This window comes from Betta splendens, chromosome 11, assembly GCF_900634795.4.
Source record: "Betta splendens chromosome 11, fBetSpl5.4, whole genome shotgun sequence".
Classification (NCBI taxonomy): Eukaryota; Metazoa; Chordata; class Actinopteri; order Anabantiformes; family Osphronemidae; genus Betta; species Betta splendens.
The window spans coordinates 820,707-835,356 of NC_040891.2; the positions used below are offsets into that span (position 1 = coordinate 820,707).

Sequence of the window (14,650 nt, forward strand, 5' to 3'; positions counted from 1 at the left end):
ATGTCTTGTCTCTGCTGCTCCTGTTGCCAAGCCCCGTCTAGCCCCAGTGCAGCAGTCACGTCCAGCTCTAGCTCCTTTGTTACAGTCATGTCCAGCCCAAGCCCCCTGTGCTGCAATCATGTCCAGCCCAAGCCCCAGCGTTCACGCCTAGGTCAAGTTCAGCGTTTGGCCCAGCTCATGCTCCTGCTCTGTTTTCAAGCCCAGCTCAGTTCTGCAGCCACATCCAGCAAATGCTACAACCCAGCATCTACGGCAGGAGTGGACAATCCTGGTCCTCAAGGGCGAGTGTCCCTGCTGGTTTTTCAACTCTCCCTGCTGATCACCTTCACCAGGTCTGTCAGTTAGCTTTTTCAGCTGCTGATTGAATGAACACACCAGATCGAGACAATCAGCGTCAACTAGGGCAGGGAGAGTTGGAAAATTTGCCCACCCCTGATCTATGACCCACTCAAGCCCCAGTTCTGGATCCACACCTGGCTCAAGCTGTAGCCCAGTCTTGAAGCTCTGCCCTTGTTCCTGGTGGTCCAGAGATGACCACGCAGTCACAAAGTGACTGCATGGTCACCTCCTTCATAAACACTTTAGTGTTTATGAAGTTGTGTGCTGGGCGGGGGGCAGTACAGGCAGGGACAGGAAGAGATTTAACAAGCTGTTTAAAAAGGCTGCCTCTGTCCAGGGCTGCACACTTGAGTCCATCGAGGAGGTGGCGGAAAGAAGGATGTTGGCTAAACAGCTGAAAAAGATGGCTGCATGTGATTGTGCTGTCTGCTCAGTCTGTGTCCATCCATCACATCCTGTATCCTCCAAATCCTCTTGTTATTCTATCTTGCATCTTTCATCTGAGCAAGGAAGTCTTAAATCAATCTGTTCAATGAAGACTGGAAGTAGGATTTGTCAGAACAACATCGTACTGTGGATTGTTTGGAACAAGGACCTGAGTAGGCTGTAGGCCTAAAGTTATCCAGGATTTTTCTGGTTTAATATTAAAGGCCTCCATGCATCCCAAACATTCAATACCATCACCCACAGAGGATGAGTCACTTGTGACTATCAGCAGGCTAAGTCAGATGCTTGAACAGCAAAGAGACTTCTACAAGGAGATGCTACAGCAACAAAAGGAAAACTTTAAATGTTTTGTGCAGGTGATTATTGAAGGCACACAACAAAAGGCTGGATGATGTCATCAGAGATGCCCAAGGAGTAAAATCTAGTTTGGAATTTAGCCAGGACAAAGTTGATGCAATGATAGCAGGAAATGGATAACCCATAGAAGTTTGTAACAGATATAAAATCAAGGGAGGAGCTGGACAACATGGCCACAAAGCTGGACTTCATTGAGAACCAGTCAAGGAGGAATAACCTTGTAGTTGATGGCATCACAGAAGAAAATCAGGGACTTGTTTCAAAGTAAAATGGGACTAGATGATAAAAACAGAAACGCGCCCAGAGTGGGTCAGTTTCAGGAGGGGAGGAAACCCAGGCAAATAATTGTTAGGATAATAGGACTATTATGTCCTCTGCCAGAAAAATAAGAGGCACCAGTATTTATATAAATGAGTACTTTTCCGATGCTGTACTGAATAGGAAAAAAGAACTGTTGCCTAAGCTGAAAGCTGCACATGAAGGGGGAGATAAAGCCAGTCTGAAATATGACAGACTGGTCATAAAACCCAGGTGCGGATAAGTCCAACAGCAAAGTTAAATGGATAGATGATGGTTTATTTTATAAGTTTACATAATTGTGTTTTTGTTTTACATTTCTCACTCTGATAAGTTACTCTGTTTTTTAACTTAAAGACTTGACTATAGGTCTGTTATGGGAAAAATTGTGTCTTCCTTACTTCTATGCAGTTATTATATGATTTATGACTTATGTTCTGTTTTGTCTTACTGTATGCATTTGACATTTCACCTAGATTGTTCAATGGTTGTCTCTGCCTGATAGACTCTCAACTCTAGCTCCCAAACCCAAGGTCGGGGAGTTGTGTCTCTGTCTGTTGAGACTTGCTGCTCCTTTCTCACAGATAGTTGGACGTCAGCGTTGCAGGTGTGAGAATGTAAATATCTTCACACACACTGCGACAGGGAGGAGATGGTGCATGTAATTTGATTGGGTTAGAAAGACATTCCACCCTAGTCGGACAGAGAAGTTAAAAGGCAGAAGCAACTTGAGGATCGTGGGCTCTTTGCATCACACCTTCGTGGTGTGTGCACTGATCTCCCCAGCTGGTTTTTGGTTTGTTGATGTGCACGATCAACATCCATGCTTTTTATTTGCTTTCCCCATTATTTTTATTTTCTTTATTTTTTCAATAAATCGCACAAAAGGACAACTCTCTCATCTGCTTCTTTATGGAAAATTTCCACCACAGGGTCACTTGAACATCTGCAGACAAAGACAACATGGTAAGACAGAGTAATTGGAGCGTGCTGCAGCACGCTCCAATTACTCTGTCTTACCATGTTGTCTTTTCTGTATTTTTCCTTTTTTTAACTAGTGGGTGTGATTTTCTTTAATTAGTCTTAGTATATAAGCTGCACCAACTCTGATCATGTTATTCGAGAGAGTTTTTTGGTGCGTTTTTTCACTTGGATTTATACTTTCCCTTATCTGTAAAGCTGGTGTGCAAGAGCAGACCCAGCGCCACGCAAACTTTGTTTACACCCAGGAACAGCTGATCTCACTAAGTTTGGCAGCAAAGTACTTAACTCCGCCAGGAACGTCAAGCTTACCCAAACAAATAAGGAAGAAAACGAGAGGGGACGAGGTGAGAAGATTCAAGCCATGTCTCCCTTCACTGATTATGGATAACGTGAGATCACTGGCAGTTTAACAAGCATTATGTATTACGCTAAATACCACATTGTGATGGACAGCTTTGCTTTAACAAGAGGAGTATATAAGAAATATATATACTCTTCTTGATTAATGTTTTATTTAATGTTTTATTAACTAATCCGAAATATGTGTGTTGTTGCTGTGTTGGTGGACAGGTTAAATTTCTGCTTTGGGGTGTGTGTGAGGGAGGGGGGTGGTGGGTGGATGTGCAACCAGCTGCTGAAACCAAGCAAATCTGTTAAGTAAACAATTGGTGCAAAATAAATAAGCAGGGATGCACCTTAGGCTAACACATTTATAACTAAACAACTGTTGTACTGTGGTTTACCTTGGAGATTAATACCAATACCGATAATAGTGTTAACGTGTGTGCACATACTCATACAAACATATACATATCATATACATACACATATGCATTGTTATTTTCTCTCCGGCGCCGGTCGAGCTGGCTGCTGGTCACAACAGCTCCTGTCCTCTTACTTCTATTTATTACTTTCTTCACTTATTTAAGTTTACCTTTCTAGTGTGTTGTTAGTAACATTAGTGTACACAACCTGTACACAGCTTTTATATAGTTTTTTCTAAGTTTGGCGCAGTACAAACGCTGTTTTTAAAGCTACGATGTGCGTCGGGGTCAGAGCGCGCATTGTTTACACCGCGGAGCAGCTGATCGCGCTGCGCAGCGCCGTAGTTCTGCCCAGAGACAGACACGAGATCACCGCTGAGGTGCTGGTGAAGTCCCGACGGGGGCGCCGCGCTGGAAAACTACGACGGGAGAAAACGAGACGCTTCAGGCCCGCTGTCCCCTCCGTTATCATGGGGAACGTGAGATCTCTCCCCAACAAGATTGACGAGCTCGCGGCGCTCACACGGTACCAGCCGGAGTACAGAACGAGCTGCGTCCTGCTGTTCACGGAGACCTGGCTGACGTCACTCATCCCGGACTCGACTGTCGCACTGGACAATTTTCATCTGCTACGTGCGGACAGAACAGAGAACAGCGGTAAGAGGAAGGGAGGGGGTCTGGCTGTGTTTGTGAACATCAGGTGGTGTATGCCACGACATTGCACTGTCAAAATGAAGCTGTGTAACAGAGACATTGAGCTGTTAGCGGTGGGCATGAGGCCATTCTACCTGCCAAGGGAGTTCACACACGTTATAATAATTGCTGTGTACGTCCCACCCTCCGCTAACGCTGACACAGCTTCTGAGACCCTGCTCTCAGTCACCAGCAGGCTGCAAACACAGCACCCACAGGCCCTCTTCCTGATCTCTGGGGACTTTAACCATGCACCTCCTTCAGCTGCTCTGCCTACATACACCCAGTATGTGACCTGCCCCACCAGAGACAACAAAACCCTGGACTTATTCTATGCCAACACCAAAGAGGCCTACACTGCATCCTCCCTCCCACCGCTGGGCAGAGCTGACCACAACATCCTGCATCTCCTGCCTGTGTATAAACCTGTTGTACACAGGGAGCCGGTGGTGCCCCGCACAGTGAAGAGGTGGACAGCTGAGAGCGAGGAGGCTCTCAGGGACTGTTTTAACACCACTGTGTGGACGGAGCTCTGCGACCCACATGGGGAGGACATTAACGCAATAACAGACTGTGTAACGGACTACATAAACTTCTGCTGTGAAAACACTGTTCCCACCAGGCGGGTTCGGTGTTTCACCAACAGCAAGCCATGGGTCACCCCTGATATTAAAGCTCTGCTAAAGGAGAAGAAGAGAGCATTTAAATCAGGGGACAGGGAGGAGCTGAGGAGGGTGCAGAAGGAGCTGAGGAGGAAAATCCGTGAGGGGAAGTCCAGCTACAGGAGGAAGTTGGAGGAGCAGCTGCAGCAGAACAATGTCAGTGAGGTGTGGAGAAGCCTGAAAACCATCTCAGACTTCAAAGCTCCACACCCACAGGCTGAGGGGGACCTGAGCTGGGTCAACGAGCTGAACTCACACTTTAATAGGTTTGACCAAGCACCCACTCACACCTCCCAGCAGCTGCCTCTGAACCTTTTGTCACCTCATACCACTGGATTACCAGCCCCCACAGCCCTTCACACCTTTACACAAAGCCCTCTACCCTCAGCCCTGATGACTGGCGACTCATCCCAACCACACCCCCTCACTTCACACCACCACACTGAGTCACTTCCTCAACCCCTCACTTCAGACCACACTGAGACACTCCCTCAACCCCTATCCTTCTCCAGCACCTAGGTGAGAAGTGAGCTCAGGAAGATCAAGGCCAGGAAAGCAGCTGGACCAGACGGCATCAGCTCCAGACTCCTTAAGTCCTGTGCAGGCGAACTATGTGGAGTTATGGAGCATGTCTTTAACCTGAGCCTCAAGCTGAGGGTGGTACCACAGCTCTGGAAGACCTCCTGCGTGGTACCAGTGCCCAAGACACCGCACGCCAAAGACCCCAGCAGCTTCAGACCAGTGGCTCTGACATCACACCTGATGAAGACACTGGAGAGACTGGTCCTGGGTCACCTCCGCTCTGCAGTGGGAACCTACCTGGACCCGCTGCAGTTCGCCTACCGACACGGCATAGGAGTAGACGACGCCGTCATCTTCCTCCTACATCGAGCCCTTTCCCACCTAGAGAAGCCCGGCAGCACTGTGAGGATCATGTTCTTTAACTTCTCCAGTGCCTTCAACACCATCCAGCCGATGCTTCTGAAACACAAACTGGAGGAGGCTGGTGTGGACCTTCATCTGACGGAGTAGATTATGGACTATCTCACAAACAGGCCTCAGTTTGTGAGAGCCAGGGACTGTGTGTCTGACACTCTGACCTGCAGTGTGGGGGCCCCACAGGGGACTGTACTGGCCCCCTTCCTTTTCACCCTTTACACGTCAGACTTCAGACACAACACGGACAGCTGTGTTCTGCAGAAGTTCTCTGATGACTCTGCGATCGTCGGACTGATCACCGATGATGATGATGCAGAGTACAGAGGACTCACTCAGAACTTTGTGGACTGGTGCCAGCGGAACCACCTCCTGATCAATGCAGGGAAAACGAAGGAGATGGTGGTGGATTTCCGCAGACAGCAGCCTGCTGTCATACCACCGATGCACATCCAGGGAAGAGACATTGAGAGAGTGGACTCTTACAAGTACCTGGGAGTGCATCTGAACAATAAACTGGACTGGACTCATAACACGGATGCACTGTACAGGAAGGGTCAGAGCAGACTCTACCTGCTGAGGAGACTGCGGTCTTTTGGAGTGAAGGGGCCACTCCTGAAGACCTTCTATGACTCTGTGGTGGCATCAGCCATCCTGTACGGTGTGGTCTGCTGGGGCAGCAGCATCACAGCGAGGGACAGGAAGAGTCTGGACAGGATCATCAAGAAGTCCAGCTCTGTCCTGGGCTGCACTCTGGACACGGTGCAGGAGGTGGGTGAGAGAAGGGTCCTGGCTAAACTGACATCCATCATGGACCAGGTCTCTCACCCACTGGAGGACTCACTGTCTGCTCTGGAGAGCAGCTTCAGTAGCAGACTGATCCACCCTCGCTGTGTGAAGGAGAGATATCGTAGATCCTTCCTACCTGCTGCTGTCAGACTGTACAATCAGAACTGTTGACCACATCCCACCACAGTCACTCACCCACTGCATCAGTGGTTTATATAGCAACCTGCTCTGCACAATATTTGTGTAAATCTGTGAACAATCATGTATATTGTTACCGGTACAAATCTTATACCCATTACTGTGCAATAACCCTGCAATGACCTCATACTCACTCTAACTGTACTGTACTGCTTTGTACTGTGCCAACACAAACTGTTCTGTACCTGTATTCTTGCTCATCTGTACTGCTGTTGTGAGAGGTAATTTCCCCACTGCGGGACTATTAAAGGTTTTCTTATTTTTATAAGAATATATTTTCTTATACATATCCCATACTACTTATTAAAAGTCATGACATACAACACCACAATTTCCATATTCACACATTATTGATATTGGCCTGTTTATCAGCTCAGGTGTTGAGTGTCCGACGACAAGGTTAGTAAAGCTGTAGCTTAACATTGTTCACCCAAAAGGGTGAGGCAGACTTTGGTGCATAAACAGAAACAGAAATACACAGAAATAGAAAATCTTTGCTGAGTGCAGTTTAATGTGTTTCACGGAGACCTGATTTGATTCATCTGCTGTCACAAGACACACTCCAGGTTCAAAGGTATGGAGTCAAACTAGGGTCACATTAGATTTGTGCATGCGTAAACCGATCTGTGCGTGCGTCACCAGATCTGTGCGTAAGTCACCAGATCTGTGTGTGCGTAAACCAGCCTGTGCGTGTGTAACGACATTTGTACTTAGACTTAGTGGGGCTATACGATGCTTACACTTATAATTTGGGGTGTTAAAATTACGCACAAACCGTGGCTAAATTTACAAGTAAAATAACAAGACCTTAATTTGCCTCGACGCTCTGATTGGCTAATGAACAAGGAAGTTGTCGCAGTTCTTTGATGTGGCACAGCAGATCCTGAAAGCTCCTCAAGCAGCAACAAGCTAGTCCACTGACTGATGACTTATTAAATTATATTTAATGTTCAGACAGACATGACGGCTCATATTCATGTGTATGAAGTGTGACGTCACTCTTGTGATCTGCGGAGGTGATGCAGTTGTGTAAATGTTAAACTGGTGTTTCTATCATAAGTCAATGTAGCATGTTAGCCAACAGGCTATCAGCAATGCCATGCTATGTTATGATGCAGCTGGAGTTAAGGTAGGTATGTTCTAGTAACGCTACAGTTGTAACGCTGTGTGATCGTTTATCAGACCACAATAAACTTGTTTACTTTAACAATGCTTTTAAACAGCCTGATATGTAATGCAGTTGTTAGACAGGCCTGGATTTCAGCGCAGGATCTTGGTGCTTCCCGCTGAGCAACAACGTCTACAGGGAGACAGACGCCCAGTGTTGCTGCAGAATCTCTCAAGATGTCACCGATACCAAAGACACTGGCAGAAAGCTTGGTCTAACTCAGTCTTACAAATAACTCAGTCTTACAAGATGTCTCTGACACCAATATTCACTCTATCACAATCAGTGATCATGCACCAATGTCCATTTCATTGATTAAGACAGCCACACCATCAACCAGGAATTGGAGATTTAATACATCATAACTGATGAAGTCTTGATCATTGAGTAATGTCAGGAGAGAATGGAAAACCTTTATAGAAATCAACGATACACCGGAAATGCCACCCTGTGTTCTTTGGGAGACTGGGAAGGCAGTTATGCGCGGTAGAATTATTTCATATTCATCACACAAGAAAAAAAAGGACATGTTACTTGAATTAGAATTAGAGCAAAAAATAAAATCTCTAGAGATTAAATATGCTGCCTCTCCAACCAATGATAGAATCCTAGAAGACCTAAAGAATCTAAAGCTGAAATTAAATAATATAATTGATTGCAAAACTCAGTTTCAGATAGACCAATTACGCTGGGAGAACTTTGACCATGCTAACAAATGTGGTAAATTTCTAGCTAACCAATTAAAAAATAATAAAGAGAAACAAATCATCCATTCAATAACTAATAAGGAAGGCAATATTACTCGTGATCCCCATGAAATAAATGATACCTTTAAAAACTTTTACCAAGAGTTATATACGTCCCAAATAGATCCATCCACCTCAGCCATAGAGGAATTTCTGAATAAACTAGAACTGCCAAAGCTAAAGGATAAACAATCCACAACTTTAGACTCATTGTTATCTTTGGCAGAACTACATGAAGCTCTGCAGGAGATGCCCAATAAAAAAGCTCCAGGACCAGATGGATTCCCAACTGAATTTTATAAAGAGTTCTGGTCCATGCTGGCACCCAGCTTTTACAAAATGATAGCTGAAATTAAATAACAACATTCGATACCCACAAATATGAATTCTGCCTTCATAAGCCTGCTCCAAAACCCAGGAAAAGACCCTACACTCCCATCGAGTTATAGACCAATTTCACTAATAAATTTAGATCTAAAAATAGTGTGTAAAGCACTTGCTAGAAGATTAGAAAAAATCACTCCATATATAATTCACTCTGATCAAACAGGCTTCATTAAAGGTAGACAGTCAACAAACAATATGAACAGACTAATTAGTTTAATTGATTATGTCACCATCCATAAACTAGAGTCAGCCATCGTCTCCTTAGATGCAGAAAAAGCTTTCGATAGAGTAAACTGGAAGTTTCTTTTAGCCACTCTGCACAAATTTGGCATTGGGGAAACATTCATAGACTGGATCCAAATATTATACAACTCAGCAAACGCCGCAGTCAGAACAAACAACCAGATCTCACCAAGGTTTAATCTGCATAGAGGGACAAGACAGGACTGCCCACTTTCCCCATCACTATTTGCAATATTTATTGAACCTCTAGCCGCAGCAATAAGACAGAATGAAGGAATTACTGGAATATCGACCAAATCAGTAAATCATAAAATAAGTTTATATGCTGACGATGTGTTACTGTTTCTCCTGGAGCCACAGACGTCTCTTCCTACAACTATCAGTCTCATAGATGAATTCTCAGGACTTTCAGAATACTCTATTAACTGGACCAAATCTATAGTGCTACCCCTTAACCTTAAGGTGACTAACATCTCCTCTACCACACTCCATTGAGGGAACATTAAATACTTGGGCATTGAATTGTCGTCTAGGCTATCAGAGCTTACTGATCTAAACTACAATCCATTATTAAAACAAATAGAAGCCAACCTCAAAAGATGGCAGTCCTTACCCATTTAAATTATGGGAAGAATTGCCACCATAAAAATGATGATCCTGCCAAAAATTAATTACATACTCTCAATGATTCCAACTCAGCCAGCCCAGGCGTGGTTTAAGACATTAGACTCCTACATCTCACAGTTTTTGTGGTAAACCAAGCCACCACGAATTAGTTTAAAAACTCTTCAAAAATCCAGACGCTGCGGCGGCCTGGAACTACCTAACTTCCACCACTATTTTCTTGCCAATAGACTGAACCATGTCCACAAATGGATAAAACCCATGCCAGCAGACTCCTCCTGGATAGACATTAAACAAACATTCTGTGGAAATATTAAAGTTGCAGATCTGCTCTTTATCAGCACCAAAATCAAACATCATAGTTGTTACCAGAACATTAGCATAAAAGCATCTCTGCAAGCCTGGTGGGATTTTCTTAAAATTAATGGGTCTTCGCTTACTCTTTGCCAAAACACACCTCTCTGGAACAATCCAGACATCATACAAAACAAAAAGGCAATACACTTTCCAACTTGGCATATCAAAGGGATAACACATCTGAAACATGTTTTCACAAGAGACAAGTTTACCTCTTTTGAAGAATTAGTGTCCCACTATGAAATCACTAGTGCCAATTTCTTAGAATACCAACAACTAAAGTCAATACTTAATGCAAAAAGTAAGAATACTCCCATCCACGTGCAACCACCACCAGTAATAGAGCGATTTATTGATATATCAGGGAAAAGTACAGTATCCAAAATCTACATCTTAATTTCCAATGTAGACCAGACAGTGAGCCTTCCGATCTCTAAATGGGAAGCTGATCTCAATATCACCACTAATTACACGTTCTGGAATAATATATGTTCTAATTTATTCAGAATGACAAAAAATACAAATTTACAACTAATACAATACAAAATTCTTCATAGAACTCACTATACAGGACAAAGGATGTTCCAAATGGGTCTTACAAACTCAAATATTTGCCCTCACTGTACAGATAACACAGCAGATAGATTCCTACATGCATTCTGGTCATGTGTAGAGTATGTGAACACCTTTCAACCCAGTTAGGCTGTCCAATCCCAGCGGCCCATGCACTTTGTCTTCTAAGAGATCTAAGTGGGCTTGATCTAGAGACAAACTCATCACACACACTTCTTTCTGCCCTATGTGTCGCAAAGAAAATCATCCTCATGAACTGGAAAACTAAAAAAAAATTAAGCATTACTCAGTACCTGAACAGCTTGTTAGATCATACCACCTTAGACACATTGTCTGCTTCATCAAATCAATGACCAAAACTATACTCTGATTGATTGCATTTCCAGAGAGGGATGCGTGGGGCTCGGGTGCTACGTCGTGTCTGGCACAGTGGTGGTGGGATGACTGGTGGTTGGGGGGGCCTGCCTGCCTAAGGAACCAGGACAACGGGTTGGTGGACTCTGGGCTGGCCGCATGGGTCCCCTGCTGCGGGGGTATGGTGCCTGCGGGGACCGGCGGTCCTGTGCCGGAGTAGGGCCATTTTGAGGGTTGGCGTGTGTCTGTCTCCGGGGAGCTGGAGGCGGGCCTCCCTGCCGGTGTGCGGGGGCGGACCTGGGAGTGGAGACCTGGGTGACCTGCGTCCGGGGGACTCCCTCTGGGGGTGCCTGTCTGTGCCCGGAGGGGTGTCTCTCCCCTGGGGCGCTGCCCCTGCTCGGGTGGGGCGGTGCCTGCCCTAGCGGCCCGACGCCCTCTGGTGACTGCTCGGGCCTGTTGCAGGGGGGGTTGGCGGACTACTCAGGCTACAACCTTCATCGGATGCTCTGCAGTTTTAATTGCATTAGTCATATACACTTGTCCAGGAATCTGGGAGCTCCTTCCGGGGGGGGGCAGTAGACGGAGCCTTCCCATTGATGGCTCTGTCTGCTGGACCCCTCGGAGAATTGGCTATCTCCCAAAGTTCCTCATACTTAGTCACATACACATACATTTAGGGCCGGGGCTCCTTCACTGGGGCCTGGGGCTGAGGCCAGTTGTGGCCTCGCCCACTGGCCCTGGTGGAGAGATCACCACCCAGTTTTAACTGCAAAAAGACATTTAGGGCGAGGGGGGGCACTGTCCGGGGGACACATCGTCAGCCAGCGGTTGTGCTCCTGGAGGTGTCACCCACCTTCAGTGCACTTTAGTTCCACACTCACATCCAAGCTGGGTTGAAGGGTTCTGGGGTACCTTTTCTGCTGCCCTCTGCCTCCCCCGGGTTGGGGGGGTTGGGCGGGGCTTGGGAGGAGCTGCGGTCCCTGCCTGGGGCCACATGGACGGCAGGCTGGAGACCTACCCTCCCCACGAATTTAATCAAGCGAATGGTGTGGGTGCGAGAATGTATCTGAGAGTGCATTGGTTCACGTATGATTGACTAGTTTGTTGTGAGAGAGTCTATAGTGTGTGTGTGTGTTGATGTGATGATGTGTGTTGCACATGTGGGTGGGTGTATGCGTCTGTGTTTGTGTGAGTTGGTATGCGTGTGGTGCGGTTGAAATGTGGGGGGTCCGGTTTTCCGCCCGGGGTACGATGATCGTCTGCCTGGGTGGTCTCTTTTCTGCTGACCCCCACTAATTGCTGGCCTTGTGCTGCAGGCCGCTGTGGCACCAGGGGATGAGGTCGGGCCGATGGGTCGGCCCCGCTCCGCTCGTGTGGGGGACTGGGGGCGGGCCCCACTCTGGGCGCGGGGGCATCTTCTGGCGGGCTCCCTACGGACCGTGGGTCCTCGGGCTCTACCCTTTCAGGCCGATCCTCCCGCCGGGGGGAGTGTTTGCCCCTGGTTCTCATGGGGCGGACAGCGTTGACCCCCGGTGGCCCACTCTGGCCTCGGGTGCCGTCTCTGTGGCTGCTGCAGCTCTGCCTGGGGGGCTCTGTGTGGGCGGCTTGGGTCGCAACACCTGCCCTCCTGGAACTGAAGGTGTGTGGGCTCCCTGGCTGCTAGGATTCCTTCCTTTGCTTGCTGGATGGGCGTAGTGGCCGAGCCCCTCACATCACCCTGGCTTCTACAAGTGGCATTGTTCATGCACCAACGTCTGCCTCACCCTTTGGGTGAATAATATTAAGCTACAGCCTTACTAACCTTGTAGTGGGACACTCAACACCTGAACAGGCTTTCCAAACTTTCCAACTGTAAGTATTACTGATACTTATCACTACCAATATCAATAATGTGTGAATATGGAATTTGTGGTGTTGTATGTGATGACTTTTATTAAGTAGTATGGGATATGTATAATAATGCACATATGTATGTATATTATATGTATATGTTTGTATGAGTATGTGCACATACCTTAGCACTATTATTGGTATTAGTATTAACCTCCAAGGTAAACTACAGTACAAAGGTTGTTTAGTTATGAATGTGTTAGCCTAAGGTACATCCCTGCTTCTTTTTTTTTGTTTTTTTCCGATTGTTTACTTAACAGATTTTACTTGGTTTAGCAGCTGGTTGCACCCCTTACCCCCCACCCTCCCGCGTACACACCCTAAAGCAGAAACCTAACCTGTCCACCAACACAGCAACATCACACACATTTTGGATTAGCTAAATAAACCATTAAATAAACCATAAATCAGGAAGAGTATATATATCCTATATATACTACATTGCTAAACTGCTGGACAGAACAAAAAAAAAAAAAAGAAAGCTTGGTCTGCGAAATAGCAATTGTTTATTCAGTTCGCTGCAATCACTTTCAACCGTCAGCTGAGACCTGCACCACTCTGACTCTGCTTCGCTTCACCCACAGTTTACTTAGGCGCTGACGGCGCCTGTCGGCAGGTAACAGGCCAATCGGTAAAGGACAAGGCGCTCCTCATCATTCACAAAAAACACGACACAAAACACAAGTTAAACGCTACGCTCCGTCCATAGATTGCTCTGTTGCGGAGAGCGCTCTAACATATAGATAACGTAAACCAAGGCATTGACAGGGACAGTTTACAGGATGTCACCCAGGTAAAACAACTCACCGGAAGTCGGTCGCCAGTTAACATGGTCACTCTTTCATATGGATGCCAGTTGATGTTACTTACCTGTTTACGTGCGCTTTCAGCAACAGAATAATCTGTGGATGAAGCACATGCTTTACATTACATAACCCTAACAGGTAGGTAGGTAACATTAGGCGCTTTATCCACAGATTACTCTGTCGCTAACCGGTGGCTTTCAGAGAGAGCTGTCAGTCAAAATCAGGGGAGGGGAAGGTGGTTTACAGGAGGAAACTGGAACACAGACTCCAGAACAACAACACCAGGAAAGTGTGGAGGGGCATGAGGACCATCACTGGCTACAAGTCCAGCAGCCAGGTCATTGAGGGGTCTGTGGACAGGGCCAAACTACTTAATTACTTCTTTAACAGATTCCAGGTTGGTCCTCTAAACCCCCTGCTGCTCATGATAGACCCACTTCACATCACTCACTTGGCCCATCCATCCCCGCCTCAAACACATTCACAGCCAGATCAGGCGAGAAAGGAACTGAACAAGCTTCCTCCAACAAAGGCTGCAGGACCTGAGGCCCAAGGGTGCTGAAAGTCTGTGCTCCCCAGCTGTGTGGTGTTCTCCAACACATCTTCAACCTGAGCCTGCAGCTCGAGAGAGTTCCTCTTGGGTAGAAAATGGCATGCATTGTGCCAGTGAATAAGATGCCTGGCCTAAGGGTTTGACTCTTTGGTCAAACCCTTAGTCAACCCCCTCTAATTCACATATCAACCACAAATAGGAGTGGATATCATCATACATCTGCTCCACCATACCTACAACCACCTCGACAAGTCTGGTGCCTCAGAGAATATCATGTTCTTTGATTTCTCCAGTGCATTTTTATTTTTGTTCTGTCCAGCAGTTCAACAAGCAGCATGTATTAGGCTCAATGCTGTATCGTGAGGGACAGCTTTGCTTTCACAAGAGAAGTATATAAGAAAATATATACTCTTTTTGATTAAGCAATGCAAAGATCAGCAATGCAAAGAATGACAGCAGAAAACTATGGAGCACGTTAAATGA

The 14,650-nt window shown here is 46.3% G+C and overlaps 1 protein-coding gene across 4 annotated transcripts in view; it reads right to left on the reverse strand.

Moving 5' to 3' along the window:
• Window positions 1-14,650, reverse strand: part of vars2 (valyl-tRNA synthetase 2, mitochondrial) — a 49,911-nt gene that overhangs the window by 1,422 nt on the left and 33,839 nt on the right. The window lies entirely within an intron of this gene.